The 21,146-nt window shown below is 39.0% G+C and overlaps 1 pseudogene; it reads right to left on the bottom strand.

The window, feature by feature from the left end:
- Positions 1–6,000: 6,000 nt before the first annotated feature.
- The window catches only part of LOC109827758, a 21,385-nt pseudogene continuing 6,239 nt past the window's right edge, over positions 6,001–21,146 (bottom strand).

The raw sequence follows: 21,146 nt of genomic DNA, 5'->3' as shown, positions 1-21,146 counted from the left end.
ATGTTTTGAACTATTTTGCAAAATGATGATTTTTCATAAATGGGAAATGTAATTTGGAAAATTCTTTTTGTAACATGTTCATTTACATGTTTATACACTTTTCCCAAATTTTCATTATTTTTGTACTTTATTTGTTATTTTTAACATATTTTCAAAGTCTCAAAAAATTGCTTTTAAAACCTGTTTTTGCATATGTCAGATTGCGGTCGACAGCCACGGTCGACTGCCCCTTAGTTCAAAAACTCAGTCTGGCTTTTGTTGGCTCACGGTCGACCGTGGCGGTCGACCGTATACAGTCCAGAGAGTTCCGGCGGTCGACGAACCAGTCCAGGAGTTGTCGAGCCGCGTCGACGTTAGTTTTCCAGTGCTAGTTTGGCTTTTTGTTTGTCGCGGGGTCGACCGCGAGTTTTCCAACGGTCATCGACCGCCGTATACTCAACGGCTATTTTGTACATGATCTGATTTTTGATTTCTGTTAGCTTTTTGCTCTTTTTGTTTGATGTTTTTTGCTGTGGCTTTTTTGCGGAGGCTATAAATACCCCATTGATCTCAGTTCTCATAATCAATCCAAGAAGTTTTTAAAAAAAGTTTAATAAGGGTTTAAGCTTGTTTAGTTTTGTTTTAAGTTTGTGTGGTTTTACAAAGAGAAGCTTACATCATTTGTTGAGGAGTTCATTTTTAATATTTCATCATCCTCTCTTTGTGTTTATAGAGAAGTTTTTAACTCTTTTCTCTAGCAATTTTATTATTGATTTTCATATTCTTATTATTGCTAGTTTGCTATTTGAGTTAGATTTTATTTTACTCATTGTTTACACACACCCACTTGAGCTTATTGTATTTTCATACATAATATATTTGGGTTGGTGAGAGTTGTAACAATTGAGTGTGAGCTTTCATTGTGTTCTCATCCATATTAGAAAACAATCATTTGTTATATTGTGCTTATTATGAGGATCACTTTGTAATACACTTGTACATCGAGAGAAGTGTGTGGTGAGAGTTGGGGATCATCCCAAGAGGAGTGGCGTCGGTTGACCAACCTAGGGAGAGGTGGTATCCGAGCACTTGAGGGAGACACGTCTAGGTCCAACACTTGAGAGGGTGTAGAGTGTGATTGCAAGAGTGTTGATTGTAAAGTTTTCAGTTAACTAGAAAACCGAGTGTGAGGTGTAAATGTTATTCAGGTGAACGTAGAAAACCCGGTTGTGATAGTGGAGATCTACTCGAGGTGAGGAGCAGAGACGTTGGTCAAGTGGTTAGACCGAACTCCGTAATCATATCGTTTTGTTTGTGATTGCATTGGAATTCTTATTCTTGTTTCATATCTTATATCGCCTTTGTGTATTGCTCTTCATATTGCCCTATCACTTTTGTAGATTGTTTATTTTACCCTTGTGTAGTTTATATATCCTTGCGTATATTTTTATCATATAGGATATATTTCATTGTTCATTTTGCTTATCCTAGATCATATATATTGTGGTAATTTATACTTGCTAGGATAACTTATTAATTAATTTTAATTGGCATAAAATCAGATAAGATTAGCATAAGACTCTAATCACCGCCCTATAGGGTCTAACAGCGAAGACCCCACACAAGCAAGTGTTGATAATAGTTCTTGTGTTTATTTTCTAGAGAGTTGTAATCTATATTTTTGTAATTTGAATTCATTGCAAACGATTAAAGTTGTAATGGAATCGATAATGAAGACTACTTTCGATGGAAACAACATCGTAATAATCAGGTTCTGGTGTATATTACCAATGGTACAGACTAAGTCTCATGAGAACAGGAAGCATATAAAGGTTGATTGTCACTTCATTATAAAATGATATTGAGCAAAATATCACTTCACATGTCAATTCAGTCAGATAGGTAACAGTTTCCCTAAAACATTACCTTATTTTTGGGGCGGGGTTGGGGGGAAGAAGGGGAAGGGAATTTTTTACTTAGATTTAACTAGCTAAAAATGGAAGGGGAAGGGAATTTTTTACTTAGATTTAACTAGCTAAAAATGACAGGTCTATATGCTCTTCCAGCTTAAAAAGGAATGCTAGAATAATAGTTTGTAACTAGACCATCATTAAGACTTAATGTAATTATATTCTATTTGTTTTCGAGTGAAAATACCCCTCTCTTGGACTGTCATCTTTCCCAACATATAGTCAAAATACTGGGGGAGGTGGAATTATATGTCCTATATAAAACCTTAAAAAACAATACAACATACAAGCAAACATTTGATATTACATCATATAACCAACAAAAGTAGAAAAAAGAAAAATTATACAAAGCAGTCATAATAAAGTCTAAAGGGAAGTGTAGTGCACTGTCAGGACTTACTGTTTGTATTGGTTCTGCAAGCACCTCCCACACCTAGTCCAGGTCTTCATTGAGATGAGACTCATTTACCTACACATGATGGAGAAGAAATAAAGAATTAAGAAACAAAGAGAGTTACAAAGCAGTGTAATTTCATGAGTCATGTCATTATTAAATATGTAATTTGGAATTAGCCATATTGATGGCACTATGTGAAAAATGTAAAATCAAAGTATTATTACTTTAAAATAATGAGCATTAAACTTCAAACTAATTTGGGAAAGTTTTAGAATAAACTTGATTAAATTTAGGGGTGGCAAATTATGACCCAACCCATCAACCTGACCTGACCCAACACGTTTATATTGGGTACGGGTCGAGTTATATGGGTCGGGTCATAAACGGGTCAACCTGAACTGACCCGTTTATTAGATGGGTAAATTAGGATTGACCCGAATTGACCCGTGTAACCCAATACTGACCCATTTAATTCTAAATGGGTTGCAAACTCCAAATATAAAGATCATCTTCGTCGTCTTCATCCTCCTCCTTCTCCTCTCTCTCCTCTTCCTTCGACCCCCAGTTTCCCGCCAGGTCCAACGTCTCCGGCACGGTCGGCCACGTCTCGGCCCTCATCGACAGAGAGCCAGCATTTCAATGGTCGAGATTGGTCGTAGTTCCGGTGCTCTGCGACCTGGCGAGATGCGGGAAGATGGAGAACCTGTCGCTGTTGGGGATCTACTTCACCTCGATGGGGGGAGAGCTGCTGGGATCTGGTCGAGAGCGGAGCTCTGGATCTGAGGAGGAACTACATTGCGGGGTTGAAGGGTCAGAGGTCAGTTTGGGAGTGCGCTAGTTTTTTCTAAAGCCCAGGTTCTGTCCGATTTTGACTTTTATGTCATGCGAGGATCAGAGGGATTGGGGGGTTCGTCGGAGTGAGGTGACGACCAAAAAGGTGTGGACCATGGTTTATAATGCTGTGAATAAGCGGTAACTTAATCCTTAATTAGGATTGTTTATTAAAAGTGTCAATCTCTTGTACTATAGCATATGATATTTATTATTTACTAAAAGTTTTATGCTCTATCCCAAAATATTCCCTCCCGTAAACTTATAAAAAATCCTATCTTTATTCAAAAATCCAAAAGATGCTACTTTTGAGAAACATTTCAAGATTATAGTATATGAGCTTTAAGAAAACTTAGCAACGAAATAATCACAAAAAAGCAAAAAACAAGCATGTAGTCAATAAAAGGTAGGGCTTGTGTTCGTGAAAATTCCCTATCTAGGAAACCGAGAATGGAGATCTTTACCTTCGTAGTCGTAACTCCTTCTGAACTGCTCACCGAAACCCTAAGTGGTTCGAATCGCCGAGGAAGGGTGGGCTAAATCCGAAACCTTAGCTGGCCTGATCGTCTGCTGATCGAAGTTGAAGAGGGAGAGGAGGAAAAGGGTGGCAAGAAAGCGAACGGGGCTCGAGGGGGTGATAAGAGCTTTTCCTTGGAGTTGCAAACGAGATCAAAACCCTAACCCTAGATTTTTAAGGGGGGAATTTGTTCAGGGTTTAGTGGAGCGGGAAAAAGGAGCCAACTTTTTTTTAAGGAATCAGACAGAGCGAGGAGCGAGCGCCTTGATTCATTTTATACGCGTTTCCTATGGACGTTAGGTTTACTTCATCAGATATTTTCTTGAAAAGGAAGGTAAATGATGGATAATCTAATAATGCATATAGTTTTTTGGCAAAACTTTGTTGTAGGTCCCTCATGTGCTAGCCAAGTATCTTTTTAGTCTTTTCGGATCATTAATATTTAGAAGTCGTCAACCACAGTCATTAATATTATCAATGTCATCAATCTATGTTCTTTTTGTAAATTTTTGTAAAATATTGTTGAGGAGATCACATGGCTGCCACGTTAGAAAAAATTAGTTGCAAGTTTCATGCAAACGTGTATGTTGAACTTGTGATTTCACTAATTTTTTTGCTGAAAATGGCATGGTCAGATCATTGTCACATCAGCAAAATCTGATGACGAATGTAATGTTAAGAATCACCACAGTTAACTTTCATCAAATATTAAAGACACTAACAGTATTTGGGAGGTAGTGGTACATTTCGTTATAAATGAAAGAAACTTTACTTGTAGAAATAATCAGGCTGTTTTTTGTATGTCCGCTTGCTTACTGCAATAAAAATAGCACATTTTTCTTTTCTTTTTTTCCTTTTTTCTCTTTTTTCATTTCTCAAAACTCTGCATACTTATCATAATAATAGTTGCATGAGATCCCAAGCTATAGGCATTATTTCTGAGAAAAGATCAGAATATTAAGCTGATGAAACTTAAGTTAATTCAAGTAGTAATGAGCAAAACGTGATATAACGACTATCACGAAATTCAACAGCAATAAACTTTTTACTGTCAACAGGTTTTGCCAAATATTTACTCTTCGAGTTCGAAGCAAACTATACTCTTTTGAGGCACATTAGAAAAAGAACTAGAGTGATTTTTGTAAGTGATTTTTGTTTTTGCAAATTTAGATGCTGATTTTGCATATTTTGATGTAATTAAAGAAGCAACTGTATTTTTTGGATATGTATTCTCTTTACTTATGTGATAATTAAACACGGTCTAATTCTCTCAATCCTTACCATGTATCTCAATTCTAATAGATGAGATCACGCCACATAAATTTTCCACGGGATATTTTGATAGTTGTTTTCAAGTGTACTAGTAGTTTCAAGACCATACAGATGTTAAAGATTGAGAAAGTAGAACAGGACAACAACTAACTGCATCTAAATATGTAAAAAATAAGAAATCTATGTTGTGAACAAAAAGAGAATACTAAGGCAGAATCGTCCAACCAATACAAGTATACCACACACAGGTTTGTTGATATTTACAGATTTAAGTACCCAGATACTTTATTTCAAAAGAAAAGAACACAAGAATATTGTTCAAATCTCATAAACAAGAATTATTATTGCATCCTACAGAAGGGGTAGCAACCAAAAATCAATATAAATATAAGTGTCGAGGTAAACAAACTTCAAGTATTTCAAATGAAAACAAACTATCAAGGAGACAATTGATACAAGGGGGGAAAACCATCATGGGGGCATAAATCCAATAATCAAATCCCCCAACTTACAATATAACAGCCGAAGCATTCTGATTCCTGTATGTTGATCATAAATACTTGTACCGGGAGAATACAAAATACAATTGACACAAGGAGAATACAATGAACTTAGCAATACATGGAAGCATACCCGTGTTGCTTCTCCAGAATCCATTTCTAGTATTTGAAGGCTCCTGCTTGCAATTTTCTTCCTCCAGAACATTAGTAAAAGAACCAAATGAAACTGATTGCACTAGTCTAATGATCACCCAACAATGCTACAAGCTTATTCAATTTTGTTTTCCTTTTGTTAATTTACCCTTGCAAGCTTATACAATAATACAAACACAAACGGTTTGTAGTATCAACTGCCTTTGCTCATAATGAAAATGCAAAGGGGAAGTAACATGAACCACGAATAGTTCAATTGGTAAAATTTTCATCTCGTTCATTCAACGTTTTTTTTAACGGCTATAAAAGCCTGAACCCATTCATCAAATCCATATAATCGTCAATAGACTTAAACAACTTCTCTGCTTCTCAAATGTATAACTAGGGAGTCAAATTCAAGAGAACGCTCTTTGCTTCTTCTGGCAATTGCAAGCCATTAGTGAAGTTTTGAATGCTCTCCTCGCTGATAACTCTTCCTCTGGTGAGATCCTTCAGCTTCTCATATGCCTCTGGGATGTTGTATCTGCGCATAACCTAATGCAAGAAAATAAGAGAGAGTCCATCAGCAACAAGGGTCTCGTTTATTCTTTAATATTATTGCTTATTTTGATGTTAATTAAGCAAATGATAGTCTTGATAGTGTCTCGTTGGCAGATATTGTACTTTTATTGGAGGAATATGGTGATGTCATGATGAAGAAGACTATCGTGCCATGATTTATTGCTAAGGTTGATTATCAAGTCATGGCTCTTGTTGCTTGAGGGATTATGTTGATTAAATACCTTCATCAGGAGATAGGTGTGTTTCTACCTCAGGCTATGGAAATACATCGAAATAATCAGGTTCTGGCGTATATTGCCAATGGTACAGACTAAGTCTCATGAGAACAAGAATCATATAAAGGTTGATTGTCACTTTATTATGAAATGATATTGAGCAAAATGTCACTTCACATGTCAATTCAGACAGATAGGAAACGGTTTCGCTAAAACATTACCTTTTTTTGGGGAGGGGGGGTTGGACGGGAGGAAGGGGAAGGGAATTTTTTGCTTAGATTTAACTAGCTAAAAATGACAGGTCTATATGCTCTTCCATCTTAAGAAGGAATGCTAGAATAATAGTTCGTAACTAGACCATCATTGAGACTTAATGTAATTATATTATATTTGTTTTCGAGTGAAAATACCCCTCTCTTGGACTGTCATCTTTCCCAACATATAGTCAAAATGCTGGGGGAGGTGAAATTAGATGTCCTATATAAAACCTTCAAAAACAATACAACATACAAGCAGACCTTTGATATTACATCATATAACCAACAAAAGCAGAAAAAAGAAAAATTATACAAAAGCAGTCATAATAAAGTCTATGTTGAATATTTTTTTCAACAATCACACGGGCTGCTGCAGCAACCCATGTTTTTAATTTTTTATCAAAAGTGGTGGACCCAGCTGAAGACAATTTAAGACGTGGGTCCCACAAGCATAGTAAAATAATATTATTTTATTAGTGCATAGTATTTTCCCAAACGCTACAAATAGACCCCAAATCCTTAAGGAAAATTCATTCCAAAAATAACAATCAATATATACAGATATATATGTTGTAGAATAGCTAGTGCTCGTAGGAACAGTGCCAAGACCGAGAAGGTCTTATAGATCAAGGAGATCTTTGCCTGATTGATCGAGAAGATCATTGTCTTATAGATCGAGGATATCTTTGCCGGATAGATCAAGGAGATCTTGATAGTACTGGGTCAGTGCACACCAAAGTACTAGACTGCTGTTCCTGGAAGCAATTTGGCCTTGGGATCATTGCACCGAAGTAGGCCAAATAATGCTTTAGCACAGCATTTTACAAACACACAGCAGATGAGTTAGAAAATTTTAAATTACTGCACTTTAGTTTTCTATTCAGTTTTTGCTGTTATATATCTGTATTATTCCAGATTTAACCATAGACACTAACAGTCTAAAGGGAAGTGCAGTGCACTTTCAGGACTTACTATTTGTATTAGTTCTGCAAGCATCTCCCACACCTGGTCCAAGTCTTCATTGAGACTAGACTCATTTACCTACACTTGATGGAGAAGAAATAAAGAATTAAGAAACGAAGAGAGTTACAACGCAGTGTAATTTCATGAGTCATGTCATTATTAAATATGTAATTTTGAATGAGACATATTGATGGCACTGTATCAAAAATGTACAATCAAAGTATTATTACTTTAAAATAATCAGCTTTAAACTTTAAACTAATTTGGGCAAGTTTCAGAATAAACTTGATTAAATGTAGGGGTGGCAAATTATGACCCGACCCATCAACCTGATCCGACCCAACACGTTTATATTTGGTATGGGTCGAGTTATATGGGTCAAGTTATAAATGGGTCAACCCGAACTGACCCGTTTATTAGATGGGTAAATTAGGGTTGACCCGAACTGGCACGTGTAACCCAATACCGACCTGTTTAATTCTAAATGGGTTGCAAACTCCAAATTTGAAGATCATCTTCGTCGTCTTCATCCTCCTCCTTCTCCTTTCTCTCCTCTTCCTTCGACCCCCAGTTTCTCATCAGGTCCAGCGTCTCCGGCACGGTCAGCCGCGTCTCAGCCCTCATCGATAGCGGCCAATGTTTCAACAGTCGAGATCGATCGCGGTTCCGCTCGTATGAACGAGATCGGAGGAGGATAAGTTGAGGTCGGAGAAGGGGAGGAAATGGGTGCCCGACGTGCTCTACGACCTGGCGAGCTGTGGGAAGCTGGAGAACCTGTCGTTGTTGGGGAACTACTTCACCTCGATGGGGGAGAGATGCTGGGATCTGGTCGAGAGCGGACCTCTGGATCTAAGGAGGAACTATGTTGCGGGGATGAAGGGTCAGAGGTTAGTCTAGGAGTGCGCTGGTTTTTTTCTAAAGCCCAGGTTCTGTCCGGTTTTGACTTTTATGTCGTGCGAGGATTAGAGGGATTGGTGGGTTCGTCGGAGTGAGGCGACAGCCAAAAAGCCAGGGACCGAGGTTTATAATGCTGTAAATAAGCGGGAACCTAATCCTTAATTAGGATTGTTTATTAAAAGGATCAATCTCTTGTACAATCTATGTAGCAGTATTGCATGTTTAGACTTTTGATTGTAGAAAGAGTCAAAAGAATTTCATCTTGATCTATATAGTATCCACGATATTGAACTGAGATTTGATAAACAGGTCATTCAGGTAATATGGGTCGGGTCGGGTAACCCGTTTAATAAATGGGTCGGATCGCATTGACTCATTTGTTAAACGGGTCGGGTCGGATCACACTTATACGGGTTGGTCCAACTATGACCCTACCCAACCCAACCCGACCCATTTGTCACCCCTAATTAAATATTAACATTAGGATTGTCTTTATACGTCGACAGCATATTGAGCAAAAAAGGAGCTTTTGCCACTTTTAGATGTATCTTTCTTCGCATCAACAACTCGGACATACAGACAGAATTTTTTCAAAAGAATCATGCCAGATATCATAGTTATGGATCCTAAATAATATATCTAAAGGAAATTGAAAAGGATAGCAAAGACATAGTTCATACAATATTTTTGAGGGAAATGGTTAGTACAATTTTAGAAAAGAAATACTTATATAGAAAAAAAAACTTAAACATCCGTAAAATCATATATATTATTAGATGGATGTACATTGGATAGAAATTATGTTGATAGCAAGACAAGAATTCACCTTGAAATGGACCCACATTTCTATGATCTTGTAATTCACAGAATTTAGCATCTTGCATTAGTGACGAATTCAAATTCAACATACGCCAAACCCAAATAGTTAAAGCAAGAACAGAACAAACAACATACTTGAAGCAAAGAACGACGACAGCGGCACATTTCCTACCAATAACACATCTAGCTTTATATCTAATTCAATAGTGATAACCATCTCATACAGATTTTACTACTAACCTGAAGCTTGATAAAATAGCATTAGCCAAACACAAGTTGCCCTCACTATTCTCAAAATCAATGGGATTAACTTTATGAGGCATAGTTGAAGATCTAATCTCCCTGGCCTTGGTCATCTGGAAATCAAAATTATCTTGAAATTGTTTAGTTCGAAATTTGAAGTTTGGGAGCTAAAATAAGTCCTAATATTTTAGGGGTATAGTGGTCAAGCATAAAAAAGTTACCTGCTTAAAATAACCTAACGAAATATAGCTCCATAAGTCCTGATCAAAATCAGTCAGGATGTTATTAAACTGAACAACCACATTGAAAAGCTTTGCGATAGTCATGTGGCTCAATCTGTATACAGGGCAAGCAACAGGCTCAGATAGAGAGTATGCATGCAAGCCAAGTGTCATTCAATTATAGGCCACATTGATGTAACTTTCAGACAACACAAACTTAACAAAATTATTAGCTGGCGCTGCAATTCCATTATTATTTATGCACTAACTGGTTGGTGTAGAATAGGCTAATTGATAAATGTACTGTAATCCCAAGATAGATGGATAACCTGCAAGTGTATCTACTTATTATCAAGCATGCACATGATAGTATCTACTTACTATATGAATCACCTTTTGTAAACTTTTGAAACATGAAATGGAAAAAACAAAACCAACATTTCAGTCACCTGAGTCGATTGCAAAACTCATATTAAAGAAAATCCCGAGGCTCTATTAGTTATACACTTTTACAGTTTGTATAGTTGCCTAAATCTTCACGAGGACTGTTTACTAGTAAACTAGTTCAAGCAGAGAACAATGAATACAAGTAGCAGTGTCAAAAAAGTACAGGTAAATAAAGTACTCCTCCCATTAATGAAACCTATCCAAGTTATCCGCAAAGAAAAAACCATATCAAAATCGTCTATGCACTACTTAATTACTCAAAAAAAAGATCCATCAAGCTGAAATGAATTAGATAGGTAAAACCTTGCAAAGAGAAAAGTAGTAGAAGTAAATAAACATGCCTGTGTCACGTAAGGGTTGGCACCTAACCCCATAGAGGTCATGAACTCAGCTGCAACAGTTGGCCATTCAATATCATGATATGCAACTTTATGTGCATTGTAGTTTCCAACAGCTCCAGCACACTTGCCCAATAATTGCACTTCTATAAAGGTCTTCCCTACTTCACTTAGTCTGAAAGCAAAATTTACCATTTCCTTTCCCAATGTAGTGGGTGAAGCAGGCTACAAAGGGAGTTAGAAGATATCAGAACTAAACCACATAAACCTATTACAAAAGCAAATCATTTATTCCTATAGCATAACGATGAAAATTATCAATATGATATTTTAGCTGCTTTGAGTAGTCAACTTAGTATATGTCCGCTTCTAAAATTGGCCATGTCACGCCCAAGCCTGACGGGCCCATTGGTGCGGTACAAGCCGTGGGACCCAACAAGTGTAATGTGTTGTTTGGCTCAATCTACTGCCAAAATCGACTAACCGATGTTACACTTAAATAATTTAAGCCACTTAAATTCTCACTCATTTCCTGATGTTGGACTAAATAGGAGTGTCACAAACACCCGGAACTGAAGGCACACAAATACAAACGAGATTGGAATACTTATCAACAACCAAACAAGTAACACAAATGCAAGACAACAGATTTTACGTGGTTCGGCAAATCTGCATATGTCCACGGGAGCGGCACAATAATTTCTTATTAATAACAAGAAATTACAAATAAGAGAGAGGATCTCAAACTTTAGATCTCTCAAACAAATAGCAATTGATTTTAATCTAAAATCAATGCTCAAACACTCTCTCTATTATAATAACTTCCCAAATTAATATTCACCAACCCCTTCTCAACAGTAATTGAGAATAGGGACAAAAGGGAAAAAAATCAAAAATTTCCCAAACTACAGAGAGAATGGAAGCTTAAGAAATTGCCGCCGCCAATCTCTTCTTCTCTCTTTGATCTCGCGCTCACTAATTCACGCACAAATAGGGTTTCCCTTTTATAGGGAAACCCTAGGGCAGTCGGTCTATGCACTCCAGCTGGCTCCAACCACGCACAGGCGAGGTTTACTCTGCTGTAGGCAAGATCATAGACGAGGGTGACATCAACAGGCGATATCCGCTACAGGCGAGTTCGATCCACGCAGCAGGAGAGATCCGCTCGCCTCCCAAGCTTAACCTCACCACACACTTTGCCTGCGATCTCGAACAGGCGACTTTCCATGCCTCCTCAACTTCACCATCGACCTCTACAGGCGATCTTCCTAGCCTCCTCAACTTCGCCATCGAAGGCGAACTTCGATCTCGGGTACGATCTTCTACAAATCTCTACCTCAGCGAACGTTTTCCTAAAACTGAGCCGACACCAACCAAGCAAATGTCCCACTTGTTGCGTACAGTACGAAGTGAAACAATTCACGACAACATACTCAATCCACATAAGTCAAGAACCAAATGAGAATAAGACCATTCTCCAAACGTCGATGTCTACTCACCAAATCGGTTGCATCATAAAGACTTGCCTATGTATCCTTTTGTCCTAGGAATCAAGCCTTCACATAGTTCACCACATAGCCTCCAAAGGACCTCAACAGCGAAGAATGTTTAACAATTGCAAACAATGACCAAATTTTACTCCAGTGACAACTTTGGTCAACATATCTGTCAGATTGTCCTTTGTGTGCATCTTCTCCAATCTGACGTCCATCATCCAATACGTATCGAACAAAATAGAATCTGACATCAATGTGCTTTGTGGAGCATGATACACCTGGTTCTTGGCTAAATAGATAGCTGACATGCTATCAAAATGTACCCTGATGGTATCCTGTGCAATCCCCAGGTCATCCAATAACCCCTGCAACCACAAAGCCTCATTCACAGTTTCAGTCAACGCCATATACTCTGGTCGAGAGTGGAGCTCTAGATCTAAGGAGGAACTACGTTGTGAGGTTGAAGGGTTAGAGGTTAGCCTGGGAGTGCGCTGGTTTTTTTCTAAAGCCCAGGTTCAATCCGATTTGGACTTTTATGTCGTGCGAGGATCAGAGGGATTGGGGGGTTCGTCTTGAAATGGATCCACATTTCTATGATCTTGTAATTCATAGAATTTAACATCTTGCATTAGTGACAAATTCATATTTAACATATGCCCAACCTAAATAGTTAAAGCAAGAACAGAACAAACAACATACATGAAGCAAAGAACGACGACATCGGCACATTTCCTACCAATAACACATCTAGTTTTATATCTAATTCTCTAGCGATAAACATCTCATGCAGATTTTACTACTAACCTGAAGCTTCCGGATTCCTTGTAGTGCACGTTTGTATGCCAAGAGAGAATATCTAGATCCAATACCCAAATTCCTCAAAATAGTGGAATCGGTCAAATACCTATGTCAATGATTACACATACAATAAGTATAGTATCACTTTACAAGAATGAGACACTAAGACGTGTTTTTTGAATTGTGATATAGCACTGAACTTCACATTAGGTACTCCTCAAGAACCATGAATAAAGATGGAAAATTACACGTACAATAAGTATAGTATCACTTTACCAGAATGAGACACTAAGAAGTGTTTTTTGAATTGTGATATAGCACTGAACTTCACATTAGGTACTCCTCAAGAACCATGAATAAAGATGGAAAAGTAAATGATACACACCTGCATAAGAGAGATGGGCAATTTCAAGCTGAGAGCTAGCAGATAAAATAGCATTAGCCAAACACAAGTTGCCCTCACTATTCTCAAAATCAATGGCATTAACTTTATGAGGCGTAGTTGAAGATCCAATCTCCCTAGCCTTGGTCATCTGGAAAGCAAAATTATCATGAAATCGTTTAGTTCCAAATTAGAAGTTTGGGAGCTAAAATATGTCCTAATATTTTAGGGGTATAGTGGTCAAGCATAAGAAAGTTACCTGCTTAAAATAACCTAACGAAATATAGCTCCATGTGTCCCGATCAAAATCAGTCAGGATGTTATTAAACTGAACAACTGCATTGAAAAGCTTTATGATATGGTCATGCGGCTCAATCTGTATACGGAGCAAGCAACATGGCAAAAAAACCTACATTTTAATGACCTGAGTCGATTGCAAAACTCATATTAAAGAAAATCCTGAGGCTCTATTAGTTATACACTTTTACAGTTTGTATAGTTGCCTAAATCTTCACGAGGACTGTTTACTAGTAAACTAGTTCAAGCAGAGAACAATGAATACAAGCAGCAATGTCAAAAAAGTATAGCTAAATAAAGTACTCCTCCCATTATTAAAAGCTGTCCAAGTCATCCACAAAGAAAAAACCATATCAAAATCGTCTATGCACTACTTAATTACTCAAAAAAAAGATCCATCAAGCTGAAATGAATTAGATAGGTAAAACCTTGTGTAGAGAAAAGTAGTAGAAGTAAATAAACATGTCTGAGTCATATAAGGGTTGAAACCTAACCCCAAAGAGGTCACAAACTCAACTGCAACAGTTGGCCATTCAATATCAGGATATGCAACTTTATGTGCATTGTAGTTTCCAACAGCTCCAGCACACTTGCCCAATATTTGCACTTCTGTAAAGGTCTTCCCTACTTCACTTAGTCTGAAAGAAAAATTTGTCATCTCCTTTCACAAAGTAGTGGGTGAAGCAGGATACAAAGGGAGTTAGAAGATATCAGAACTAAACCACATAAACCTATTACAAAAGCAAATCATTTATTCCTATAGCATAACGATGAAAATTATCAATATGATATTTCAGCTGCTTTGAGCAGTCAACTTAGTATATGTCCGCTTCTAATATTGGCCTTGTCATGCCCCGGCCTGACGGGCCTATTGGTACAGTACAAGCCGTGGGACCCAACAAGTATAACGTTTTGTTTGGCTCAATCTACTGCCAAATCGACTAACCGATGTTATACTTAAATAATTTAAGCCACTAAAATTCTCACTTATTTCCTGATGTTGGACTAAATAGGAGTGTTACAAACACCCTGTTGTACAGAGCGGAACCGAAGGCACACAAATACAAACAAGATTGGAATACTTATCAACAACCAAACAAGTAACACAAATGCAAGACAACAGATTTTACGTGGTTCGGTAAATCTACCTATGTCCACGGGAGCGGCACAATAATTTCTTATTAATAATAAGAAATTACAAATAAGAGAGAGGATCTCAAACTTTAGATCTAAGATTGGAATACTTATCAACAACCAAACAAGTAACACAAATGCAAGACAACAGATTTTTCGTGGTTCGGTAAATCTACCTATGTCCACGGGAGCAGCACAATAATTTCTTATTAATAATAAGAAATTACAAATAAGAGAGAGGATCTCAAACTTTAGATCTCTCAAACAAATAGCAATTGATTTTTATTCTAAAATCAATGCTCAAACACTCTCTCTCTATTACAATAACTTGCCCAATTAATATTCACCAACCCCTTCTCAACAGTAATTGAGAATAGGAACAAAAGGTAATAAAAATAAAAAATTTCCCAAACTACAGAGAGAACGGGAACTCAAGAAATTACCGCCGCCAATCTCTTCTTCTCTCTCTGCTCTCATGCTTAATAATTCGCGCACGAATAGGGTTTCCCTTTTATAGGGAAACCATAGGGAGGTCGGTTTATGCGCTCCAGCTACGCTCCAGCTGTGCTCTAGCTACGATCCAGCTAGATACAACCATGCACGGGCGAGGTTCACTCCGCTACAAGCGAGATCATGGGCGAGGGCGACATCAACAGGTGAGATCCGCTACAGGCGAGTTCGATCCACCCAGCAGGCGAGATCCACTCGCCTCCCAAGCTCGACCTCGCCACGCACTTCGCCTGTGATCTCAAACAGGAGACTTTCCTCTCCTCCTCAACTTCACCATCGAACTCTACAAGCGATCTTCCTCGCCTCCTCAACTTTGCCATCAAAGGCGAGCTTTGATCTCAGGTACGATCTACTACAAATCTCCACCTCGACGAACGTTTCCCCAAAACTGAGCCGACACTGACCAAAACAAATGTCACACTTGTTGTGTCCAGTACGAAGTGAAACAATTCATGACAATGGATTCAATCCCTAATAAGTCAGGAACCAAATGAGAATGAGACCATTCTCCAAACGTCGATGTCTACTCACCAAATCGGCTGGATCAAGCCTTCACGTATCATCTTGTCTAAGGAATTAAGCCTTCACATAGTTCACCACATGACCTCCAAAGGCCCTCAACAGTGAAGAATGTTTAACAACTCCAAACAATAACCAAATTTCACTCCAATGACAACTTTGGTCAACATATCCGCCGGATTGTCCTTTGTGTGGGTCTTCTCCAATCTGACGTCTCCATCATCCAATACGTCTCGAACAAAATAGAATCTAACATCAATGTGCTTTGTGATAGCATGATAAACCTGGTTCTTGACCAAATAGATAGCTGACATACTATCATAATGTACCCTGATGGTATCCTGTGCAATCCCCAGGTCATCCAATAACCCCTGCAACCACAAAGCCTCCTTCATAGATTCAGTCAACGCTATATACTCTGCCTCCGTAGGTGAGAGAGCCATTGTAGACTGAAGTGTGCATCTCCAACACACCGGTGCTCCTGCTAGTGTAAACACATATCCAATAGTAGACTGGCGCTCGTCAAGATCCCCAGCATAATCGAAATCCACATAACCAATACAATCCTGCCCATTCTTCCTATTCTTCTCAAATACCAAACCAAAATCCACGGTACCTTTTATATACTATAGAATCCACTTCACGGTCTCCAATGACCCTTCCCTAGGTTGTGCATATACCTAGATACCATGCTCATGGCCTGTCACAAATCTGGCCTTGTACACACTATCCCAGACATCAAGCTACCTACCGCATTGGCATATAGAACTTTGGACATGTATTCATGATCCTCAACTGAAACAGGTGACATCTTAGCTGATACATTGGCATATAGAACTTTGGACATGTATTCATGATCCTCAACTGAAACAGGTGACATCTTAGCTGATAGCTTAAAGTGGAGAGCTAATGGAGTACTCACCGCCTTAGCATTGCCATTATAACTAAATTTCTTCAGCATCTTCTGTAAGTAACTCCTCTGTGTCAACTTCATCCTCCCCTTCACCCTACCTCTCTCAATCTCCATACCCAATATCTTCTTTTCTTCTCTAAGATCCTTCATCTCAAATTCGGATGACAGTTCCTTTTTCAACTTTCTAATAGCTGAAGTTTTCCTGGAAGTAATGAGCATATCGTCAGCATATAACAGCAAATAAATATACTCACCATTCTGTAGCTTGTGTATGTAAACACAATCTCTTGTACCATTGTCATGATGATTGCTTCAATCCGTAAAGAGACTTCTTCAGCTTGCATACTAATTTTTCCTTTCCTGTAGCTTTGAACCCCATAGGTTGTGTCTTTTAGATCTCCTCTTCTAAATCTCCATGTAGAAAGGCTGTCTTAACATCCATCTGGACCAAATCCAAATCCAGTTGTGCCATCAACGCCAATTATATTCTTATCGATGAATGCTTTACAACAGGTGAGAATACCTCATTTTAATCTATGCCCTCAAGCTAGGCATACCCTTTGGCAACCAATCTGGCTTTATACCGAATGTCGCCAATAGAAGATCCTTCTTTCTTCGCATATACCCACTTGCATCCAATAACCTTCTTATCCTTCGGTAGCTTTGCAAGTTCTCAAGTGTCATTCTTATGAAGAGACTGCATCTCTTCCTCCATAGCTTCCCTCCACCTAATCGAATCAGAGCTTGACCCTGCTTCCCTGAATGAAGAAGGAACCAAATCATCAACGTTCTACTGATAAAGCATATGCAACCATGACATCATCATATCTAGCTAGCCGACGAATGTTTCTTCTTGGTCTATTAGCTGTAATGGACTCCTGAACATAACCCTGTTCCTGAGTCCCAACATCCACTGTATCCTCCACTTGCCCGTCTGTCATATCATCTCCTCCCAGTGTCACCTCTGTAGGAGTCTCAATAGATACAGTGCTATCTGAAGTCTGTAGAGTCACATCTTCCTCCACCTGCTGTGATACCCCACTAGTCTGGCTTTCCTCCAACTGCTGAGGAATCTGAGACCTCATCATGTGAGCCTCATCAAAAGTGACATCTCTGCTAATGACCATCTTCTTGTCTTATGGATCCCACAACTTGAAGCCTTTAACTCCATCTCTAAATCCCACAAAGGCTGCTTTCCTCGCCCTCGGATTCAATTATCATCACTGACATGGTAATAAGCAGGACACCAAAATATACGAAGCGACTCATAGTCAATAGCTACCGAACCAGACCAATGCTCTATTGGAGTCTTTCCATGTATCGCAGTACACGATAACCTATTCACGAGATGGCTTGCTTAAACCAACGCCTCGGCCGAAAAGGATCTTAACAATCCATTCTGTATCATCATACATCGCACCTTCTTTAGCAAGGTACGGTTCAACCTTTCAGCCACCCCGTTTTGTTGCGGTGTCTTACGAACTGTGAAGTGTCGCCTAATGCCGTGATCCCAACAAAACTGCAAAAACGGATCACTCTTGTACTAACCAACATTATCCAAACGCAGTACATTCACCTTTCTACCTGTTTGCAGCTCTACTTTCTTCTTCCACTCCACAAATATATCCACGACCTCATGTTTATGCTTCATGGGGTATACCCAATTCCTCCTGGAATAATCATTAATGAAAGTGACAAAATAATTAACCCCACCAAGAGATGTGTTCTTGGAAGGATCCCAAATGTCAGTATGAATATAATCCAATATACCTTAGGTATTGTGAATTACGGTGCCAAATTTCACTTTTGTCTTCTTCCCAAATATGCAATGTTCACACAGCTCCATCTTACAAGTCTTTACACCCTTAAATAGCCCCTGTTTCGCCAATACCTGTAGGGACTTATTACCAGTGTGTCCCAATCTCATATGCCATAAGCTAGTAGTATCTTTCTTTGTGGTAATCGAAGCTGCCAGACCCTCTGTTACAGTCTTACCCTTCAAGTAGTAAAGGTTGTTTTTCCTGACACCTCGCATCACCACCATGGACCCCTTTGTGACCTTCAGAGTTGCATTCTCTAAGATCACCCTATAGCCAGCTACCTCCAAAGTTCCAAGTGAAATGATATTCTTCGTCAATTGAGGAACGAATCTCACTTCCTTCAACTCCCTAGTCACCCCGTCATACATCTTGATCCGGACTATACCAATACCACCGATAGGGCATACGTGGTCATTACCCATGAGCACGACATCCCCTCTTTCTAATTCCTCAAAGCTGGAGAACCAATCCCTCCTTCGGCAAATATGGTATATAGCACCTGAATCCAACATCCACTCCGTAGAGTTGGCATAACAAACTGACGGTAATGCTAGGCATAAATAGCCTGAAGAATCTGAATTTGAATTATCACCACTAACTTTGGCAATATTCACTTCTGAAGCCTGTACGCCTTTCCCCTTATTCTTCCTGGCTCTATCCTTCAACTTTGGGCAGTCGATCTTCCGATGTCCCTCTTCTTTACAGAAGCGACATTGATTCCTACCAACACTCTTATAGCCACCTCCTTGCATTGACTTGGAGCGATTAAATGGATGGTGGTTTGGACTACTGCCTCTCACTGCCAATGCATCTCCTGATGCCTTCTCGGAGGGTTCACTATCTCTCTTCCTCAACTCATAGTTCACCAATGCTGAGGTCACCTCCTTTTAGCGGACAGTGGTTTTACCATTGATCATCGTAAGGAAAAATGTACCGAAATCATCCTCTGGCAATGAACATAGCAACAACATCGCCTTATCTTCATCCTCTACCATGATATCCACATTGGCCATATCTGATAGCAATTTTGTGAAGTTAATGACATGTTCTCTAATGGAAACTCCCCTCTTCATCTTGAATTAGTAAAACCTCTTCTTCAAGTGAAGCTTATTCTCGCTCTTCGTAAGATACTTCTCATTGAGTGTTTCCCAGAACCATTTTGTCGACATCTTGTTCATCACATCATAGATCAAATCCAGTGTCAAACATGATCGAATAATCCCACAAGCTCTACTATTTATTTTCTTCCAAATCTTATCCTTCATGTCTTCAGGTTTCTCTTGTAACTCAAAAGTCTCCTCCAAATTTTGGCCGACTAATGCATCCATCACTTGACACCTCCACAAACCTATATTTTTCTTGCCATCAAATTTTTGAGCATCAATTTTTGTATTACTAATGCTCAACCCTTGTATCGCCTTTGAAAGAGACGATCCCGATGTACTTGTTTCACCCATGTTGATAATCCAATCTCTTCAAATGATAATCTAAGCTCTAGCTTTCTTCTCCAAATCGAACACCAAGTCAAACCCGGAGCTCTGATACCACTTATTGTGCGCAGCAAAACTGAAGGCACACAAATACAAACGAAATTGGAATACTTATCAACAACCAAACAAGTAACACAAATGCAAGACAACAGATTTTATGTGGTTCGACAAATCTGCCTTCGTCCACGGGAGCGACACAATAATTTCTTATTAATAACAAAAAATTACAAATAAGAGAGAGGATCTCAAACTTGAGATCTCTCAAACAAATAGAAATTGATTTTAATCTAAAATTGATGCTCAAACACTCTCTCTATTACAATAACTTCCCCAATTAATATTCACCAACCCCTTCTCAACAGTAAATGAGAATAGGGACAAAAGGGAATAAAAATTAGAAATTTTCCAAACAGCAGAGAGAACGGAAGCTTAAGAAATTACCACCGCCAATCTCTTTGATGCTCAAACACTCTCTCTATTACAATAACTTCCCCAATTAATATTCACCAACCCCTTCTCAATAGTAAATGAGAATAGGGACAAAAGGGAATAAAAATTAGAAATCTTCCAAACTCCAGAGAGAACGGAAGCTTAAGAAATTACCACCGCCAATCTCTTCTTCTCTCGAGATCCGCTACAGGCGAGTTTGATCCACGTAGCAGGGGAGATCCGCTCGCCTCCCAAGCTCGACCTCACCACACACTTCGCCTGAGATCTCGAACAAGCGACTTTCCTCACCTCCTCAAGTTCTCCATCGACCTCTACCGGAGATCTTCCTCGCCTCCTCAACTTCGCAATCGAAGGCGAGCTTCGATCTCAGGTATGATCTTCTACACACCCCACCTTAAATAAGCGACATCCTCATCATGACATGACAATTGGCACATCCCAGTATCACTTGGTTATGTGGACTCTTGAGCTGGCTCCCACCGCACTCACGCAGTATAGCACTTAGCCCCGCATAGCACTTAGTTCCACACTTCTGACTTGCAACTTCTATAATACAATTTGTCACGCCCCGGGCCGCCGGGCCCATTGGTGCAGTATAAGCCGTGGGACCCACCAAGTGTAACACGTTTGGCTCAACCCACTACCAAAATCAACTAGCCGTGTTACACTTGAGTCTTGGGCATACCTATTTAAACAACTTAACTTCTCACTCATTTTCTGATGTAGGACTAAATAAGAAACAAAGACATGATTATAT

The sequence above is a fragment of the Asparagus officinalis genome, unplaced genomic scaffold (assembly GCF_001876935.1).
Source record: "Asparagus officinalis unplaced genomic scaffold, Aspof.V1 AsparagusV1_Un408, whole genome shotgun sequence".
NCBI lineage: Eukaryota > Viridiplantae > Streptophyta > Magnoliopsida > Asparagales > Asparagaceae > Asparagus > Asparagus officinalis.
Note: the sequence above shows the minus strand (reverse complement) of the source record. Positions and strands in the feature narration are given on the sequence as shown.